The 17,304-nt window shown below is 58.5% G+C and overlaps 1 long non-coding RNA gene across 1 annotated transcript; it reads right to left on the reverse strand.

Moving 5' to 3' along the window:
• Nucleotides 1-7,609: 7,609 nt before the first annotated feature.
• LOC118613728 lies at nucleotides 7,610-10,582 on the reverse strand. The gene is made up of 3 exons (XR_004955758.1): nucleotides 10,337-10,582; nucleotides 9,806-9,944; nucleotides 7,610-7,720 (listed from the first exon to the last, which is right to left on the reverse strand). It is a non-coding gene; the product is annotated as an uncharacterized LOC118613728 (long non-coding RNA).
• Nucleotides 10,583-17,304: the final 6,722 nt, after the last annotated feature.

Below are 17,304 nucleotides of genomic sequence, written 5' to 3' on the forward strand. Positions count from 1 at the left end.
AGCTCTCTCCGTTTCACCTCCCACCCTGCGGACAGGGTGACCTGCCTATGTCACCCCTTTCCCGCTGGCTCCTCACTGCCCCCTCCACCATTCAGACCACGTGCTCCCACACGGCCTCGCACAAGGCGCTGAGCAAGCGCCTGTCTTCAATCTTAGCAAACACCCAAACTGCTTGCACTTCCCTGAACCCAAGAAGCTGCATCAGGCCTCCGGGTGGTTGCTCGTGCTGCTCTCTCTGCCGAAAACCGTTTTTATCTTCCAATAGGCCCGATATTCTTTACTCAACCCCCCGAGCCTCAGTGCAGGCCCCGACTCTACGAAAGCGTTCCAGATCTCTCCCACACCTCCACTGCCCCCAGTTTACAAAGCTATCCTAGCACCCAGCGGGACTTCAGTGCCATTATGAATATGCATGAATATAAGGGCATGAATATGCATTTTCCAGCGAGCCCCATGAGGGCCAAGACTGTGATGGCATTTCTGTATCACCAGTGCCAGCAAAGGCATGGCCCAGAGAAGGCATTTAGTAAATTTTTTGTAAATGAGTCAGTGAAGGAAGGGAGGAATTAATACAGATGGGATCTTGTTCCTCCCTTGCTCAATGATTTCCCGTGGCTCCTCAGGTCTCTTCGGTAAAGGCCCGCCACCCGGCCTGGTCTTCAAGTCTTCAAGCCCTTTATGAAGTGGCTCTGATTCACTTCCTGGTCATGCCTCCAACTGCATGCCCCAGGCCGTCTTCCCTAAACAGTCCCAGCCTCCCAGCATTTGCTCAAGGGGTTCCCCCTCCCTGTGTGTCCCCACTCACTGCCATTGTATCTATGGGAGCCCTGACCATCCTTAGAGCTCCACAGGGCTTCAGGGACCCAGGGGCACTTGAAGCAGGGGACCAGCTATTCTTACCTTCTGCAAAAGACAGTGAGCAGGGGCCCGACCAACAGGACCAAGGTCCAGGGTGAATCCTGCCAACATCTACAATAGGGACATCTCTGCACCCCTCGGAGTAAACTGGAGACTAACACCTGCCACGCAGGGCTGCTGGGAAGTTCAAGGCGCTATTGTCTAAAGTTTTTGGCGCGTGGTAGGCGTTCGATAAGGAGTAGCTATTTCCAGCTCTGGCCCAAGACCTACTGCCCAGAGAGGAGGCTCAGGGAGCAGACCTAGAGCTCCCGACCAACAGCCACGACCTCTCTCCTTCTCATTCTCTCCCTCAACCCCGACTGCGCCTGCAGTCAGAGACTGATGCTGCCGTGGACGGAATGACAATGAGGCCCCGACTTAAGCGAGCCAATCTGGGAAGTTGAGGCTGGGACAGGGGCTCAGAGTAAAGACAGGGACAGGGGCAGGGGGCAGGCGGGACTGAGGCAGGCATAGGAGAGGGGCAAGGTTTAGGTTTAAGGTTTCTGGATGGAGCTTGGGCAGGGGCTGGACAGGAGTGGGGTGAACAGGGCAGGGCCAGAGTGGCAAAAGCATAGGATGGGAGCTGGGCTGGGGCAGGGCTGGGGCGAAACCGGGGACGGGAGGAGCGAGGCTGGGCAGGAATCATAACACCCAGGCCGGGCTTGGGTTTAAGATGGAGGAGGGGCTGGCGCTGGGGTCAGGACAAAATCACCCCCTTCCGGGGGTGGGGGGCAGGAAGAGAGACCCTGAGGGAATTAGGAGTCATCCCAGGCCAGGGGAGAAATGGAAGCAGTTTAGGAATTGGAGAGAAATAAGGAATCCAAGAGGGGTGTGTGGGCAGGGAAAGGAGAGGTGGGAGCCGCTGATACTCGAGTCTGGGACCAGTCTGCCTGTGCCAACTTCCTCCTTTAGCAGGTGGGACTGGTGCGGCCAGAGAGGGCCAAGGACTCACCCAGTCCCGGCAGAGTAGAGGGAGGCAGAGTCGAGGCGGGCCTATCCGCAGACCGGACAGGAGGCAGGAGGGAGGGGCACAGGAAGGGGTTGAGATGGGGTGTAGGGTGTGGCAAGCACAGACTTCTGGGACAGACGAACCAGAGACACTACTGCCATCCCAGCTTAGTCAAGTCCCAATCGCAGATGGAGGGTCCGACTCCACATGCCCTGCTCTTCCAACCTCCCCGCCCTTGTCTGAGCCAGTGCCCCCGCCAGCAAGGCCTTTACTCGCCTGCTCCAAACACTCCATCCTCCCAGCCTCGACTCACCCCCAGTCCGTGTCGCCTGCTCTTCCAGCCCTCAGACACTGCAGCCCCAACCTTCAATGCTACCAGGCTCGCTGCTACCAGGGTTACATTCTGGCGGCCGAGGGTGCGTGTCAGGCACCCGTAAATGTGCTTAGTCCTCACAAAGGTCACAGGGAAGCTCTATAGCCTAGTGGTTAAGCCCCATGAGCTTGGGACTCTGCCGGGCCAAGTTGGAGTCGCAGGAGCTTCATTTTCAGATTGTGCGTGTTTCATAAATGCTAGGCCTCCCCCTCCGCCCATCCCGTTGGGAGCTCAGGACATACACAGAGCAGGTGCCCAACAGTGGCTCCCGGGCTGAGCTGAGGTGCCCTCCTGTTCCCAGTGAGAGAATCGTGGTATCTTCCCTGCCTTGGCCTCCCAGCCCAAGCCCAAGCTGTCCGGCTTGGGAGAAAGGCCCATTGCTCATTCCTCTTGAGTCTCTGCAGCTCCAGCAATCAATTGGTTGCCATGGAAACCAGCCCTCCAGTCAGAAGCAGGCACTTATTGGCTGAGCTAGCGCTACCCACCCACCCACTCAGGCCGGGCTGTGCGGTCTCTCACCTAGGATTGCTTTGAGGGAGGTAAGGGGGGGCCCCAGCATAATCTGAGGGTACCCGTCTGCATCCTCAAGACTCTGGGATCCCCAGAGAAAGCATTTTCTTTGGGGCAGGGGGAGAGCAACCCACCTGAACTGGCCTGATTTTTACAAGGTTCGTCCCCAGACATCACTGCCATTGGTGCTCAAAACAGTCCTGCGAGGCGGGGCTCATTAGCCCACTGGGCAGAAGGGAAATCCGAGGCCGTCGAAAGAGCCCGTGGAAGCTGGAACTCCCACCTCTTGCCCCCTCCTTCTTGTCCCCACGACAGCCAGCACCTGCCTTCTCACTAAATCAGCTCTTGACATTTTCAGTGCCCATTAGTGTCAGACCCACCAGGGACCATTAGCCAAGATCGATGGGCCCGCCCGCCCACCTATGCCCAGTTGCAGCCTCCAGCCCAGTCCCCCATCTTCCCACAGTGCCGGCCACATTGGGCAGGGCCCAGACTCTGAGTGAGAGAGCTCCAAGTTTGACAACTGGCTTTTCGCTGGTGGGCCTGAGAGAGCCAGGTAACCTCTCTGAGCCTCAGTGTCTGTTTGGAAAGTGGGAATAATTATCCCTGCCATACAGGGGAGTCAAATAAGGGGCAGACAGACTTTAGCGCAGGGCCCGGGATGTGGCTCGTACTCAGTAAATGGAGCAAAGCTCCTCTCTCCATCCCCGCTGTCCCCTTTCTGTGCCCAAAGCTGTCCCTAGGAGCTGAGCTAAGGCTCTTGTAGGGCACCTGGGCTAGGAGAAGGCAGGAGGCAAATGTTGCTATTAATAATAACCAGTCCCAGGAAAGTGTAAATTACAGATGAGATTTAGAGAAGGGCAGCAATTCGCCCCGGACACGGCCAGGAATTCAAACCCAGGTCGGTCTGAGCCCTCTCAGCTGCAGCCCAGCTTCTCCTGGCCAATCCAGCTGCCACCAGAGTCAGTCGGTCACCCTGTGCCCCTGCTCCCCAGCTCTCCACGGTGCTCGACGCTGACTGAGGACTGCTGTGCGCCTGGCACACGAGGCACCCACCACCCCACGCAGCCCCGCCAGGGCTCACAGGGCAACAGGATGGCAGTCAAGGGGAGGTTTAGGGTGATGGGGAGACTGCTGGGAGGAAGGAAGAGATTATTTTTGCTCCTCAAACCAGGGTCCTGGCACCACATAGTTGCCCCTGCCGCCCATTGTTTAGAGATTTTGTCCTCTGCCTAGAAGTCCCCGTTACTGTGAACCGTCTGCTAGGACCCAAAGGATGCTTCACAGAGATCCCTCTGGCCTAGTACCCCGAGCCTAGCTCAGCAGGGCTCAATGAACTCAGCTCTACCCAACCTGACTCCAGCCTCCTTCTCCTCCCTGCTGGCCAGTCTCCAAACCCAGTGTTCTCTCTCCTGTCACCTTTACTGAGCACCTACTATGTGCCAGACACTGCATGGGGCACATTTACAAATGTTAGCCCAGCCACCCTGCCGAGCTGCCCCCATCTTAGAGATGAGGAAATGGAGGCACAGGAAAGTTACGTGGATTTCTCAAGGTCACACAGCCGATAAATGCCAAGTGCCGGAATCGAGATTTGAACTCAGGTCTGTGAGACTTCAAAAGCCAATCATGTGGGCGAAATACCTGAAGGCAGGCCTGGGGCCTCCTGTCCCGGATCTGCCTCTTCTCCCTGCCCCCTTCCTAATGACTCCTACAGGACAGGATGGAACAGTTTGATTCCAGCTATGATATTTTTGTTTCCCTCTTCCCTCCTCCAGAAGACAAATTGATTTATTAAATTATACCTTTAATCTGTCCTGGGGAAAGGGAGGGATGAGCCTCGGCCCCCCACTTCGAGGAAGCATGGCTGATAATCAGCCCACCCATCTATGCGATGAAAAACACTTTCCTATGCTCTGCCCTCCCGTGATTGAACACTAATTGCCACGATGCTCTCAAATTAAGGACTTTAATTTCCCGAAATGAAAGGTACATTTCAATTAGTTCCTCTCCCAAACCATCCCTCCTAAGAGGAGCCAGGACCAGAATGCAAGCTTCTCAAGGCCACAGACAGATGAGCCTACTTCCTGCGTACCTGTCTTGCCCTTCCCCCACCACCTTAACGCTTGTCCTTCCCAGGTCCCCCCCACCCCTGCTTCCCAGGGAGGGGGTCCTGTGGGCACTTGAAGTATTCCAGGAGCACCCAAGAGATTCCTACAATTGTGGGCTCAGAAAAGTTAGGCAAGGTCCCTGGCCCTGGCGTCAGAAGCAGATGACAAGGGCACAAGGATGGTCGTCAGCCACAGGCAGGTAGCGGCTGCCTGCCCCGCCCCCCATACACCCTCTAGGTCAGCCTGGTCCTTATATGCTATGCTTCCTCTCACCCCAAGAGAATGGGCAGAGAGCTGGGAGGGGGCGGGTCAGGGAGAGGGCAGTGAGAGAAGAGACTGGAAGGGAGCAGATGACCTCCCCTCTCTGGGTCTCAGGACGCGGTGGGGGAGGGGCTCAGAGTTAAGAGCTGGAAGGCCCTTGGGTCTGTGCCTCCCAGGCCCAGGTCTGGGGGCCGCAGTTTCCTCCACTTGGATCTTGGCTCACCCGGACTGAAAAGGGACCCACGACTGACAGCTTTTTAAAAGCTCTCCGGATGACTCTAAATACGGCTGGGGTTTGGGAATTGCCAAACTAGTCCAGCCCCCTTAGTTGACAGGTGTGACTATGGGCCCAGAGAGGTTGAGTGTCTACCTCAGGGTCACACAGCAAGCCAGAGAGTTAGGCCAGATGACCTAACAGCCTTTCCAGTTCAGACACTTCAAAGGAAGGGGTGAAGACAAAGAGTAAAGGGTGGGGTGGGGTCAGGGGGAGTCAGGTGTGGCACCCACTAATGGGAGAGAAAGGTTTCTAAACAATGTACATGGAACCACTTTAAGATGGAGCCAGAGCTGCCATCCCAGAGGAATTGCCTTGTATTTCTTATGCCTCCAACCTTTGGAATGTTAAAAGAAAGCAAAATAACTTTTGGACTGGGTCTCAAGCAACAATGTGTCCCAAAGAACTGTTTGCAAAGATAACAAGAAAGCAGATATGATGACTATCAGACTGGAAATTAAAAACATTTTTTAGAATTTGCATCACCAAGTTATGTTATCTGCACCAGTAGAAATGCCTTTCTTCTACTGATGTAATTGTTCCCTTTCCCTTTCTCATAAATACCAACTGCCTTTGTCTCCTAATCGAAACACATTCAGGCTTCTGCCTGAATCAGTGCATCCCAAGTAGCTGAATAACTCACCCTTCCTTCCTTCCTTCTTTCCTTCCTTCCTTCTCTCCCTCCCTCTCTCTCTCTCTTTCTCTCTCTTTCTATCTCAAATAACTGCTTGCTGCCTCTCACCTTGGCCTTTTATTTTTAGGCGAACAGGTTGCTGAGCAGTCCAGAGCTAAGAACCCTCAAATTCCCACCTGGAGACCACATTCTCTCCCCAGCGCTGGTTCTAGACCTTGAGCAAATTGCTCCTTCATCTTCCAGTGTAGAAGGGGCTGGGAATATGCATGAGGTCTCTCCCAGGTCCAATCTGATTCCAGAATTCTCCGGCCAAGCCAGCTGGAATCGTGATCATGGTCATGGTCATCATCATCATCATCATCATCAACATCATCATCACTATCACTATCATCCTGGAGACATTTAATGAGCATTCACTCATTCCAGGCACTGAGCTAGCTCTTTTCTATCCTCTCAACTGTCCTGAGACGGGTTCTCTTTTCCCAGCCCACCCCCCACCCCGCCCCCAACCCTTACAGAAGAGCAAAGTGAAGCTCCGAGAAATCTCTCGCAGGAGCTCAAGCAGGGAGAAAGGGCCGTGTCTGTGTCGGGATTCCCACCCAGGGTGGATTAGTGACATAGCGTTCTAGGACCGAGCAGGGCAAAGGGGCCGCTTGGGGTGACGCTTGGCCGGGGGCCCAGAGCTCATTAGCTGGATGCCAAGAGGCCTTCATTAAAGCCCAGCGACCGAGAGGCTGCCCGCGGCGGCTGCGCCTGGGCGCCTGCAGCACCAACCCATGGCGTCGGCGCAAGAACAACTGGGAAGGGGGCGAAGGGCAATAGGACTCCCTAAGTTTGGGAACTGCCCCTCCTCAAAGCCGGGGGAGGGGAGGAAGGATGGAGCGCGAGTTCAGGGAGTGTGTGTGTGTGTGTGTGTGTGTGTGTGCAAATAGGGGTGGCGCAGTGTCAACACAGAGCGTACCCCAGAACCTCCGAGGCGGGAAAGGCCTTGAGTAACCTCGACCTCCCCACCCCACTACACACCCATTTTACAGGTGGCTTGTCCCAGGTCACAAGGCCGCAGTAGGACCAGAGACAGACTTGACGGAGCGGCTGGGAATGCGGCGAGGACCTGGCCCGCCCCTAGCAGAGAATCCGGGAGCGAGCGGAGAACCACAGGCAGGAAGCGCTCCGGGCCGCGCCGCCCGCGCCCGCCGCGGAGGAGGCGGCAGGAGCCCGAATCCCGCCCGCCCGCGCCAGCGCCTCTGACGCGTCCCTCTGCCGCCCCGCCTCGCGCCTCGCGCCTCCGCTCGCTTCCCTCCTCCCGGCGCGCGCCCCCGCTCCTCCCGCCCCGCTTCCCTGAAACGCATCGACCCACCGCCCCCGACCCTCTTCCCACCCAGCGGGTTTGCGCCGGCGCCGCCCACCTCTCCGCCCCTGCTCTGCGACCCCAGACGGATGTCTTAACCTCTCTGGGCCCTAGCGGTGGCCCTCTGGCGCAAAATACATTGATTTAAGTGGAGAAAAAAAAAAAAATCAGACGACCCCGGAGATGGCATGCTACCTTTAATGGGTTAGCAAGGCGGGGGCCGTGTGCGTGTGTGTGTGTGTGTGTGCACGTTCGCGTTCCCGTGCGTGTGTTTGCTTGTCGCTTGTCTTTGCGCAGACACGCCGGAACGCGCCGGAGCGTCGCAGGGGAGGCTGGCTGCCTCCAGTGAGCGGAGCCTGGTCCCTGCGGACGGACGGGGAGAGAGGAGGTCCGGTTATTACACGCGGTTAACTTAAATATCGGAATATACAAAGACTGCAAACATTTACCCAACTAAACTTCAGAAATAATACTAGTCCCTGGGGGAGGGGGGGGGTTGTTGTGAGGATTAAAAGGAATCAAGTATGTGAAGCAGACACAGAAGTTGCAGGGAACCGTTCTGTTTTGACTGTCGCTGCTAGCTCGCTCGCTCGCCTGCTCTCCATTTCTGTCCCGCCCGCTCCCCCACCTTCTCCCTGCCGCCTCTCGGGTCTCTCCCCGCCTCTGCTCCTCCCTGCAGCCCCTCCCTGTGCTGAAGTGCCTTGCAGCCCACCCCGGAGCCTATCTCCTGGGATGGAGTGAGGACAGTGAAATTGCGCCCCAGTGAAGCCCGGGGGAGGGGTAAGGACGGCTGTGCCTCCCGCCAGCCCCCAGGACCCCCATTTGGCAGGGGGTTCTCAGCCCAACTCCCGGGTTTTCCCCTCTTGGAGCTTATAGGGTTCCAATTGAATCATTGATGGGTGACAGTAAAGGAGAGGACAGTAAAAACAGTGGGTACAGCCCCCGGTGGACCACTAGAATCCCTGGTACACCCCCTTCCAAGCCCTCAAGTGCACACACAGCTCATGACAGCATCATCAAAACCCCATCGCACTGCACACTGCAGAGCTCCCCCCGCCCCCCCCCCCGCCCCCACTAATGTCCCCCTTCTCACTGACACCCTCTTCCTCCCCTCCCCGCCCCTCCCCAGCCTCCTCCCACTCGCCTCCCCACATTCTGGGCAAGAATATAACCAGAAACAGGCAACAAGTAACCAGTACCTGGGGCCAGTCCAAGGCTTGGTGGTATGGCCTCCGCTTGGTGGTATGGCAGAGTAGGGCTGGCCCAGGGAACTGGGTCCCTTTACAGAATCCAGGTGGCAGCATCTCCCAGGGTTCCAGGACAGGGGAGAGGGCTCACCCTAGCAGCCCCGGAGAGCTGGCCCGAGGGCTGAGGCTGGCTGGGAATCCAGGGGACTGGGTCTTGGGACCCCCTAGAAAAATCTTTAATAGTCTCCCTGTCTTTAGCCTCACTCCCTACAGGCCACTCTCCACAAGGCACGTCTTAAGGGGCCTGACACTGGCCTGGGTCTTAACATGCCTTCCCCAGTGCACATCTGCTGGGTCTGGGTCTCCGCCTCTCTCCAGAGCCATCGGTGACTCCCAGAGCCTTGAGGAGCATGTCAAACGCCTAGGCTCAGCCTTCAAGGCCGTTCAGACCTGGCCCCGCTGGGCTCCCTCACACTGTCCGCAGCTCCGTCCCCGGGGCCTTGTCCCCACACAAACCAGAGGGAGGGCCGTACGCAGCCTCTCTTTGCGATGATCCTCCCTGCGCTTTAAGGCGAAGCTCCTACCCCAGAAGGCCTTTGCGAAGGTGCAGCCCCACTCCACCCCCCCCCCCCATACTCTCCTGTCTCCTTTCTGGGAGCCAAATGCGCTGACCTGCCCACCTTCTGTGAGATCCGTCTGTGCAATCTGCACCCATAGCCCAGACCCCAGGCTGAGGACATAGAGGCTGCAGGCTGACCCATGTCTGATCTGCGTCTCCAGGACCTCTGGGACAGAGTGACTCCTGAAGGATCAGAGAACCAGCCCCCTTTACCACAGACCCGCAAGGTCAGTGTGATTGGCCGCTTTAACGTAGGAAGAAACCGAGGCTCGGAGAGATTAGGAGCTTCCTGGGCTCCCCTATCAACTGGCTTCTAGATCGATTAGGCTAGGCCGATGGGAGACACTGCTGAGAGCCTGGAGGGCGGGGGGAGGAGAGAAGCCAGGGTGTTTCTCCCCTCTCTGCCTGCCTTGGGCCAGCCCCGTCTCCTCCAAGGCTCCAGCTCCCTCTTGAAATGTTCAACCTGGTTCCATGATCTTTAGACTCCCCTGGCCTAGGGGAATCTCCCCTCCTTGTCCCCTTCTAACTCTTATCACCCTGTCCCCTACGGTGAGTCCCGTGTCCAGGCCCCAGGCCCCCGGCTCCCCCCCCCCCCCCCGCTATGGCTGCTGCTCCCTCACTCCCTTGCTTCCCCAGTCTTACCAAGTTCCCTTGCACCTGGGTCACGTCACATCACGCGCTGTTCCCTCTGCTGGGGATACTTCCTAAAACGCTGTAACTGGCTGGTCCGTCCATCCCTCTGCTCAGCGGCCCGCAGGGAAGGCCTCCTCCAGCTCCCAGCCTGAATCCAGCTCGCTTCTTAGGCCCCGGCAAGGCCCTGACAGCCGCCAACCCCCGCCCGCCCCTCGAAGCCCTGGGCACTGCCTGAGGTCTGAGGTCGCACATCTTCTGAGGGTTCGCATAATGGTGGCTCTTGTCCCTGGACCACACGCTCAGGAACCCCAGACAAACAGGGCACACGTGTCTTGCGCACAGCTGTGGCCGTAGCCACAGTTGCCCAAGGAGTGAGTGAGTGAATGAACCTGTGGAAGGGTCAGTGGACAGCAGCATTCACAGGTGGACACAGACGGGCCAGATGGCAAAAGGCCTTAAGTGTTAGACTGAGAAGGTGAGTGGGAGCTGAAGGAAACCTTTCCAACCCCCCTTCCCTCACCAGATGCCCGACTCACTTACGTCCTCAGGCTCGCACGGAAGAGCACGGTAAATGGGTTTCCCGGCCCTCTCCAAGCACACAGAGCCTGGGACGCCCGAGGGAGGCGGGCAGCGGGGACCGTAGCAGGCAGCGTGGGTCACCTGGGGGCCCACGGCCCTGATCAGACTCTGCTTAGCCCAGAGCGACTCCTCGAGCCATGTTGCTCTGATAGCCTGTCCCGCCCCTCCCCCCAGGCCCTTGTCCAGAGAGCTCCAGGGAGAGGTGTCGCCCGGCACAGCCGGAGGCCACTGCAGTGGCACTGGGACCTGCCACAGCATGTTCCCTGGCGTGTTTCCCATGGAACTCTGGGAGTGGCCCAGCCCGCCCCCCCCCCGCCCCCCGCCCTCCCAGGCAGAGGTGAGCAGCTGCCCTGACTGTGTGAGCACTGCTCTTGGAGTCCCTCAGCTCAGGGGTTCTTACCCCCAGGGGCCTTGGAGCACTTAGCTTTCTCTTCCTCAGTGACAGGCTCACTGAAACACTCACAGGGGTGAGGGGAAACGGTGAAGAGGAGGTGGAAAGGATTTGGCACAGGGCGAGCTTGGGCAGATATTGTCTAATTCCACTGACATCAGGTACCTGGAAGAGGCAAATTGATAGAGACAAAAAACAGAATCCTGGTTTCCAGGGGCTGAGGGAGGGAGGAGAGAAGGGGGACTTCTCGTCCAGTGGGTACGGTTTCTGTCTGGGAGGTGGAAAGTTTGGGAGACGGATGTTGGCGATGATTGCGCGACGTTGTGAATACACTTAGTGCCACAGAACTGCGCATTTAAACATGGTTAAGGTAGTACATTTTATTATAATTTAAAAATACAGAAAAAGGGGGATCAGCCCCACCGCAGGAAGCTGGCTGGGGCTCACAGCGGGAAGGCTGTGGGGAGACAAGCTGCGGGTCTGCCTGCGTTGGGCCAGCAGAGTAGAAATGCTTCCAGGAGCTCTGCCCTCCTGCTGGGCGTAGGGCCCGCCGAGCTCAGGACAGGGTGGGGCCCAAGGACCCAGTGAAGAGCCAGAGAGATCCTGGGGTCTCTGCCAGCCAGGCCTGTCGCCCGGCATGTCACCTCGTCACCTGGTCTGCACCTCCATCTGCGGCTCGGCAGAGTTCTGTCATTTCCTCTGGAGGCAAAGCATGGATCATCAGGTCCATTTTCCGGAAGAGGAGACCGAGGACCCAACAGGCTGAGCCCCCCAAGGCCAAATACCCCGGGCCGGGGCGGGTGGCGCCCGCATCTCCACTCCCGAGCCTCTTCTGCCGCATTTAAGCCCAGCCCAGCACTTAGGAGCTGATGGGACAAGCCCTGCCTGGTCCAGGTCCAGCCGGGACCAAGCCCCCCTCCCATTCCTAGGTGCCCCCTCAATCAGCAAAAGCCTCAGGTGTCCCCTCCTTCTCTGAGAATTTCCCCCACAGAGAAGGAAGGGGTAGAAGAGACTCCGAAAGAGCTAAATATCCCCGTGAGAAGCTGCTATTAACCTCCCGGGAGGCTCTGGAGGAGACGTAGCAGGGAGCCGGGGGCTGGCAGTGATGGAGAGCCAGAAGGAGGGCGGCGGGTGGGCGGGAGGCGCTGGGAGTCCGATGATTCCTATCCCAGTCCCCATCGCCGCCGTCTGGCAGCTCCCGCTGAGGGAGCACCTGCTGAATGCTCAGGAGCCTTTGTAGGCAGGGGGAACCTTGAAAGACCCGCGCCGCGGGTGCTGACCCCACTGCACAGATGAGAAAAGTGAGGCGTGGGCAAGGCGGTGGGCACACGGCCAGGGCGGCACGGAGGTCACGCAGCTGAGCAACGCCTGGGCTGGAGCCTCGAAACCACGTCTGTCTGAGGCGAACGTCTGAGAGAGACAAGGACAGATGGGGTGGGGGGAGAAAGGGAGGAAGGACGGAGAGGAATGGAAAGAAGGAGAGGGCGAGCGAGAGGGATCATGAGAGCAGCCGTCGCTCGCCGTCAGCCCAGCCGAGGGGCCAGCGATATAAATGGAAGTTCGGTGCTGCGTGGGTCGATGGAGCTGCGAGGAGGAGGCAGAGGTGGTCTTGGGGGAACCAGGCCTGCCTCTGGGGGCTCTGGCTGTGGCTGAGGGGTTCCCCAAGAGCTGAAGAGGACTCAGCATCCTGCTCTACTACGGCCCCATCGCTGCGGCTCGTGGCTACGGCGCTGGCCCTTCTTCCCTCCCCGCCCATCCTGGGCCTTCCCATCCAGCTACGGAGCCAGGCAGTGTCCACCCTTCCTGCCCAGCTCAGGGCCGAGTCCACGGGACCCGCCCCCGCCACCCCCCCCCCCCCGCCTGGGCCCAGAGCTGGGGGAACCGTCCGAAGACCTGGGTCTTGGTCCGGGCTCCGCTGCTGTGTAGCCTCGGGCAAGGCACTTTCCTTCTCTGGGCTGTGCTTCCGAGATGGCTGGACATCTCCCGCATGGTTCTGTTTCTGGGGCTTTCGCGTTGTCTGATGCCAGCACCAGCTCAGAGAAAACTCTCTGGTGCCATCTGAAGAGCACTGATTCCAGAGTCCAAATCGGGGGTTCGAATCCTGACTTTACCTAGACACTAAGCACCTACTATGTGCCAACCACTGGTCCAGAAGTCAGACATACTGGTGTCCGTGGTGACCTCTAACGCTTGACAATTCTGAATCTTGGTTTTCTCATCTGTAAAATGGGCCAATGTGGGAGGGAGAGGCACAAATGAGGCCATTTAGGGGGATTCCTTCCCTAGATGGGTCGTAGCCAAGATCCTCTTCCTGCCAGGGCTCTGAAGTCAGACAGATTCGACCCGAAGCCAGGCTCGGCTAGCTACCACTCACATCCGCGTGTGGGGAGCCCTAGCACGAGGGTGGTACCCTCTATTAGGTGGGTGCCACCCCCAGCCTCCCTCCCTCTGCTCCATGCACCCCACCCCCGGTCTCCCCCAGGAGAAAACTCGGACTTGGGTCCTTGGAGGCCGAGTCTTCCCTCGATGGCCACCACTGCGAAGGGGTGCGGACAAGACGGGCGAGGCCGAGTTTTCTTCACATCCATCTTCTGCTCCAAAACTTTCTGTGGCTCCTTATTGTCCTCCGAATGAGCCGAACTCCTTCTGGCCTTTCAGGCCCCTCCGAGCAGAACCCCAGCTGCCTTCTGTCTTCCCCCCTCATCCCCTTTCCCTCCCCTCCCCTCTAGCCAGGCCTGCCTCCCCAGCATCCTGGGAGCACTGTCAATCATACCACCCTAGGGCCTTCCCCAGCCTCGAGGGCCGCCCCATCCCCTTATGCGGTCCAGCCTGTGTGTGCGAAGGCTCCCTGCGTGACAAGAAGGTCAGGGTTCCTCCCTCTGCAGGGCCAGCCCGGTCCAGGGAGCACGCTGTTGACTGTGGCTGTCTCTCCTCAGCCCCCCTTCCCCCAGATCCCACAGCCGCCCCTGGGTTTTTTCCACTCCGCTCCTCCGGAAATCCACTCGAATTTCTCCAGGGGCCCAGGAGCCTCTGGGCTTCACTGTTGATTTTTCACAAGTGATTATTGGCGGCAGAATTTGTCACCTGCACAATGAAAGGAAAATGAACCTTTCATCAGAGCCAGCCTGCAGAGGCTTCAAGAGCTGGGGGAGCTGGAGGCAGGGCGAGGGGGTGGGGGTGGGGGTGAGGAGGAGGGGGGGGGGGAAGGAAGCCGCATCCATATGGCTACTCTGTGCCAGGCCTGGGCAGACAGGTCCCTTTCAAGCCCCCGTTAGAGCAAGGGGAAACTGAGGCACAGAGAGATTGAAAGAGTTGTCCAAGGTCCCCAGAAGCTAAGGGACAGTCCTGGGTAGGGAGTTTAGCTGTTTCCACTCCCGTTAATACTGGCAAGGTGGGTCTCTTGGGGTTTAGGTCACAAAAGCTGAAAAAAACATGGCAGACGGTCTAGTTTTAGGCCTCCTCCACTTCTCGGATAGAGGGACTGAGGCCCACCAAGAGGCAGTGACTTGCTGAGGACACACAGTGAGGCCTCATAAGATGGGGACTGGCCTGAGGGCTCCTTCCCCTGTTCAGGAATCCCCAGGCAGGTGTCTGTCCGCAGCCCAAAGTCTAATCCACACATCCCCTTCCCCACTCCTCCCTCTTCCTCTTCCTCCCCCCACCAAAACTGTGGACTCTGCAATCCCAGTTCTGACCAGATGGTTTGGAGACCACCTGGCCACCCCAGCCTCCGTTTCCCCGGAGACGCTGGCCACCACGCCAGCCCGTTTCTCCGTCTGCTGTAAGGACACGCCTGCCACCTCGCCTCACCCCTGTCAGCCCGCCTCCAGTCTGCGATCCTGTCTGTCTCTCGGCCGGCCCCGTGGCTCCCTGTCTGTGTTTCCTGCCTCCTCCACCTCCACCTTGGCGGGCTTCCCGCACCGCCGCTAACCCCGCGTGCCCCCTCCCCAGTGCTCCTGCTGCTCAGTGCTGCGGAGACGATCAAAACCCCAGCTGCCAACCAGTGAGGAAGGAGAGACGACAGCGAGCAGCCAGCCTCGCCGGCACTTTCCGTCTTGGCTCGGAAATCTCCATGGTCCCCCAGTCCCCCGCCCCGGCCTCGCCAACTGCCCCGCCCCCGGCCCCCTCCAGCCTCTCAGCTCCTTCCGGTCCCCAGCATCCTCCAGCCAGAGCCTCCTTTCAAATGCTCAGTCCCCTCTGGCACCCCCAGGCTTCTCCAGCCTCCTAGCCCTCTCCAGGTCTCTCAACCCTAATCCCCTCCAGGCCTTTCCCACCTCAGTTCTCTGGGTCCCTAGGGCTGTTAACCAGGAGGTGGGGCAGAGCAGGGGGGGGAGGGGGAGGGAGGGCGGAGGGCCGAGCACTACCTGCCCTGGGTGGGGGAGGGGAGCCACGGGCCACCTGACAGGACTAGGGTCTCTGAGAGCCACTCTCAGTTCCTACATTACAGCGGCACAGCCACCACCCCACCCCACCCCCACTGTCTAGTCACCGGAGCCTACCACGCTCTGCCCATCCTGAGAGACAGGTACCCTGTCCTGGGCTGGCTGCGTCATGTCCGTACACACACCTGCACATCAAACACATGTAAATCTACACACGCACACATACATACACACGCTCACACACGCCCCGCCCACCCAGGAGGTCTAAGCCCACCACAAAAGCCCCGGGCACTGCCCGCTCACAGCCGCCAGGCGGATAATGCGCTGGGAGCAGACAGACAAGGCTTGGTTTCAGGGTGCCCTTGTCACACCCTAGGAAATTAGAGTCCACCTCTGCCGCCCCGAAACAAGCTGCCTGCCTCTCCAGGCCCTCATCCTGATCCCTCGCAGGGAACACCCACTCCACTGCTCACTCCCTGTCACCGTCAGATGCCACCTCCTCCAGAAAGCCCTCCCCACATGCTCTGTAGGGTGACCCTGACTGGCATACTGGCTTGGGACCCAGGACAACCTGGGCTCTCTCCCTGTCTGTGACCTCAGGCAAGTTGCTCCGCCTCTCTGAGCCTTATATGTTAGTTATGTGTAAAATGGACGGATGAATGCCAACGTCCGTGGCACACAGTAGGGGCTCAACAAACCCTGAAGCACACGCCTTCTCCCCCAGGAAGGGCCATCCCGTTTTCCCTTTTATCCTGGACTTGGCTGTGACTCCTAGGCACAGAGGGCCCCCTCATCTGCCGACTCCTCCGTACTGATCCTACATGCCGTGCTAAGCATTCCACACCTGTCCTCGCTAGAACCTTCTTTGCGAATTCCTCAAAAAAAAAAAAAAAAATTCCCACTAACCTCTCTGGGCCATGGTGTTTTATTTCGTTTTGCTTTTATCGTTAAAATGGGATGGTAGTGCTGACCCGGAACTGATACAAGAATCACATGAAAACTTGGCAGCCGCCGTCATTCCTGCATGTATTGTTGGGACCCCTTTCGCCTGTGCATGAGGGGGTCACTTCCGAAGTCTCCTGCACCAGGGCCCTGGGGGAGGGTCCTGACCGAGGACCCACAGGGGTGGAGGTAGTGCCCTGGCTGGTGCTGGGGAGGAGGGACCAGCCGAGCCACCCAGCAGCCCGGAGCGCCCTCGGGCCTGGGGCCGCGCCTCCTGCCCGCTCTTGGCCACCGCCCCATGTCTCCTCGCCTCCTGCTGGCCCTCAGGAGCCCTGGCCGCCACTCTGTCCCCACCTCGCACCCCTCCCAACCTCTTTCCTCTTATTTCTCTTTGGAATCACTTCTCCAAAAGTTCATTTTGAAAGAAATCGATTTTCAAGCTGCTTGAAGATGCAATTTGGTTTTTCATTTTGAAGAAATGATGGTTAAGGAAGAGTTTGGAGACTTAATCACCACGCAAGGCCACGGAAATAAAAAATTCCTCTGCCCTTGTCCAGGGACGGTGGAGCCTGCGTGCATCTCTGCGACAGCAGAATACAGGTGTACACAGGAGGGCACAGGTCCCCAGCACCCACACGTGCACATCACATGCACACAGACCACACGCACACACCACAGGCACGCCGTCACACATGCACGACACACATACGGGCGTGCACAGGCGCGCACGTACACACAACCCTCCACTCAGCGAACAGGCTGTACACCCCTCCGGGATCCCCGGCCCTCTCCCTGCTGCCCCCTCAGCAGTGCAGGGGGCGCACAGCTGGACTACCTCCACCCCCAGCTCTCTCTGCCTCCACCCCCAACACCCCAGTGAATCCTGCTCTGGCATAAACCTCACCTTCATTATTTCTGGGAGCGCTTTGCTTCCAGGCCTGCTCTGAAGATCCATTCCAGATCTGAAGTGGCAGGTGTTCATAATTGGTCATCACTGCCTCATTCATTAACCATCAGGGGCTCCCTAGTGCCTGGCTGGACAAAAATCACAACCAAAACCGCGGACGGAGCCTCCTCCACGTGTCCTAACTCGAGCCTTCCACACTCAGCAGAGACAGGCACAGGGGTAGGGGACAGGGGACATAGGGCCCTGCATCGAGGAGGGAAGGGGCGAGTGGCTTCACCAGACAAGGGAAGGGAGTCCCAGGTCCCTG

This window comes from Rousettus aegyptiacus, unplaced genomic scaffold (assembly GCF_014176215.1).
Source record: "Rousettus aegyptiacus isolate mRouAeg1 unplaced genomic scaffold, mRouAeg1.p scaffold_m13_p_2, whole genome shotgun sequence".
NCBI lineage: Eukaryota > Metazoa > Chordata > Mammalia > Chiroptera > Pteropodidae > Rousettus > Rousettus aegyptiacus.